The sequence below is a fragment of the Echinops telfairi genome, unplaced genomic scaffold, assembly GCF_000313985.2.
Source record: "Echinops telfairi isolate 266 unplaced genomic scaffold, ASM31398v2 ScPeMD7_21;HRSCAF=78, whole genome shotgun sequence".
Classification (NCBI taxonomy): Eukaryota; Metazoa; Chordata; class Mammalia; order Afrosoricida; family Tenrecidae; genus Echinops; species Echinops telfairi.
Window position 1 is genome coordinate 3,537,390 of NW_022103918.1, and position 3,962 is coordinate 3,541,351.

Here is a 3,962-nt window from a genome sequence, read left to right on the forward strand (position 1 = left end):
GATATTTAAGATATGAACTAAATGAAAGATGGTGATTACATATTTAAAGGAGAAAGAATAATGATTTGAATTTGAAGCCCATGTTTTAAACGTGTGTAGCAGTGTCAATCTAGTATCATTTATTGAGAGAAGAAATGAAAAAAGATGATCAAATTTTGGAAAAGATAATGCTATTAGTCCACTCATGTTGTGTTTTATGTATGTGCAAAAGGGTAAGTCAAAAGATAATGCTAGAAAACCACAGAAACCTTTATTAAACATCAAAATGTGAAACTAATGTTTTTCAACATGTTATTCACCTAGTACTGTACACTTCTGAAAGTATTGTTTTCATCTGTCGAATCTTTCCCAAAGAATTCTGGACTCTGGATTATACCAGGTAACAATTGCCATTTTGGCACCCTCAAGGGAATAAATTGTGCATCTTTTAAATTGTTTTTAAGTTTTAAAACAAAAAGCAATCTAAAGGGGCATGATCGGGGCTGTAGAGGAGACAGGATAAGGTTTCCCAAGGAAAGTGTCAAAGGATACTTCTTGGAAAAAATATTCCTCAACACATATTTCTTGCCCATTTTCTCACCAATTCAGGTTTCTATTTTTCTTTAATTTCTTTATAAGGAACCCTCTGTTGTCCTTCAGGAAAGGTGATCAAGATTACATTTTTGCAGTCCAAAAGTAACCATTCCAAAGCCTTCTGAGTTGGGCTCTCTACCTAGAATTGAACTGGCCCAGCAGATCCCTTGGCAGTTCACTATTCTAACTGAACTTTGCTGTTTCATATTTAAAGACAAATCCAAGACCTCAATTATTGTCCTCAATTATGATTTGTTCCATAAAGTTTTCTTCATTACCTTTGATCTTGTTTAAAAAAACAAATAAAACCCCCCAAAACTGGCAACTGTGTCAAATTCAGTGCCTTCCACACCCATGGCTGGCACTAGCCGAAAAGGCTGCCCCAGAGACACTATAACTCATGGGCCCTGTTCATCTCTGCTGAGCCTCAGGGATAAATTTTGTTATAGACATTTTTAAAAATTAGAAAAACAAACTAATAGAAATATCAGCTTTTTTAGCTAGCTGATCTTTGTGCAATGCTTTGGGATCCGTGGAATTGAAAGATTGCTGCGGGCAAGATGTTCACTTATAATTGAACACATTCAAACTATGTGAGATTGCTTTTGCATCAATGGCAATTAGTCTTCCACCAGCTTCTGGATGTCAGCCACAAGTTTTCCATTCATTGACACTGATAGTATTTCCTCTTACCTTATCTTTGAAGTTTTCATGTCTGCGTTGGACAGGGTTCTTTAGAGAAAGAAAACTAGGACACTTATGATTAGATAGATAGATGATAGATAGATAGATAGATAGATAGATAGATAGATAGATAGATATACCACAAAGGAATATAACAGCTAATTAGTACATACAGCAGTACAGAGGGTTCAGTTCAACTCACTTCCATGGAATAGTTAATATACTGGAAGTTCTTCAACTCACCAGACACCTGGGTCCAAAGTCAAGGAAGCAGACAGCTGAGTCTTCCCTAAGGTAACGCAGGCAGTCCGCCCACAGACAGCAAACAGCAGGGTGGGTCATCAAGTGTCAGCAGCTCAGAAGCTTAGCAAAACAGGCCCGAATGGGATATTGAACTCAAGCACTACAAGATGACAGGATCTGCCAGCCTCAAGTTCAAGGTATGCATACATTAGCAGTGGGCAAAGCAGGTCTCAAAGGAACCTCAAGCTCTAGTCACAGGATCCACAGGTTGGCTGTCCCACAGGTCATGTAGCTCACAAGTTGATGCAGAGAACTAGCTAAAGCAGCTGCATGCTGGTCCAATCACCAGAGAGGAAAAGAGAAAGGGGCAGGCCTTGCCAAGTCATTTATCTCTTTGCCCTCCAGTCAAACTGTGACCTGATTGATCCCACATGTTCTTATTGGCCAGGTTGGCACAATAAACCTACCTATCACACTGTCCTTATGTACAATGCTTGATCCAATTTAAAATTTATTTTATATGAGATAGCATTCCTGCGAACTTGTTGCAAAGTTTTTGGAATGTGTCCTCCTGAAATATGTTACCTATAAGGTGTTATCCCTGACAAGACTAAAACAAGTGTATTACTGAGAAAGAACTTTTCTATACTCATCCAATGAAAAGAGAAACATTTTGTTGGCAATAAACATTTTTGTTTGCAATATACTCATTCATGTTTGGATTGGAACCCTAGTAGCAACATCCTAACATGGTACAGCCATGTGGCAGATAACAGTGACAGATATATAGGTCTCAAGTTCAGAATAAAGACCTTGGATTGAAAGACCAATTTTAGAATTGAAAGTATCTACAGTGACTCCTATGAGAACTGTAATGAGGCTGCTTTACTGTTCCAGGTGTGTCAAGTTTCCAAACTTTGACAGGTTCAGAATGCAAGTTTTCCATTACTCTCATTTGCTGTAATAATTGGAGTTGCTCATCTCCAACAGGTTTCCATCACTGAACTATAATATGAATTATATGAGGAGATGTCAATAAGTTCATGAAAAATAGAAATAAAATTTTTTCCCACCACTTAAAAATGATAAGAAATGAGCATGACATAAATCACACACACACACACACACACACACACACACACACACACACACACTTAAGCTTTGGAATGCTTGTGGAAAAATTAAAATCCAAATAATGGAATATTTTTTGAACATTTTGAAGCTTACATACACACACAAACACACATGAACACACAGATCCAGGACACTTTTATAAAGGTCTTAATCCTGGACTAGAAACTTGAAAATATTTTAGTTAAGCAAAGAATTGTGAGTCTTTAAGTCGGACCAAGAAGTAGAGATGGACAAGAACATCGTGCAGAGTCCTAGCTCCTGGGTCTGCCCAATTTGTTTTCTCCTCGTTACCCGAGGCCAATGTCAGATCCTCGGCCAGGCCAGGAAGCACCCGAGTCTGATCCCTGTCTTCGTGTTGACTGGAGCTGCAGCGACTGGAGCAGCACCGTAGGTCATGCGTCTGGCACTGTTTAATCCAGATGTCCATTGGTCCCAATGAACAATCTAAATTCTTCGCTGTGAACACGGATGACAGCAAACTGAAGAAAGAAGGCCCCGACTTCTCAATGAAATGTTTTCCCCTCAAGCTGCTCAGAAGTAAGGTCTTCCAGAAGTTACCCGCACAGGTTTCCATGGAAACAGTACATCCTTCTCTCCTAAATGCACGAAATCATGTTGGTGGGTCGTGTTGGGGTTTACACTGAAAAATAAACATCTGGAACTTGAACAAAAAGAAAGAAAGTAGAGATGTAGGGGTAAGAGGAAAATAATATGATATAAAATAACTAAGAAAGAATGTGTTTCAAGAAGGAAGACAGATGACAAAATCAAAAGCCACTGAGAGATCAAGGAAAACACATACTGAAAAGTTTTCATAAGTTTTCAACAGTAGAGTCTTGTTTATGATAAAGTATAAAGAGGCCAAATTGCAGTGGATTAAAGAATTAGTAGGATGGGTGGATTTACAGAGACAGCAAATGAAGCAATACTGACCTGGGAGGCTGGAAGGGGAGAGGCGGGGAAATGGGGAGCCAGTATCACTGAGTACAGGCAAGAAGAAAGCATCCCAAATTCAATTGTGATGATTGCACAAACCTTTTTAAAATGATTGAACCATTGAATTGTCTAATGTGTTAATAATAGTTCGATGAAACTATTTTTAACAACCATAAATAGCAAGTTAAGAAGGGCTGAATTTGTGAGAAAATTATTTGGCTGTGAACAGAAGGAGAATGGTAAATTTCAAGTTGGAAGTGGATATAGTGTTCAGGGGTAAAATACTCTTAAGATGGAATGACTAACATGTTTTAACTGTTTAGAGAACTTAGGGAGGTGCAAAGTGTGATACAGGAGTCCCCCATTTTAGAAGGCAGAACTGAGAATAGAGC

The 3,962-nt window shown here is 38.5% G+C and overlaps 1 non-coding gene across 1 annotated transcript; it reads left to right on the top strand.

Annotated features, from left to right (window-relative positions):
* Nucleotides 1–893: 893 nt before the first annotated feature.
* Nucleotides 894–1,028, top strand: LOC115869124. The gene has a single exon (XR_004046008.1). It is a non-coding gene; the product is annotated as a small nucleolar RNA SNORA5 (small nucleolar RNA).
* Nucleotides 1,029–3,962: the final 2,934 nt, after the last annotated feature.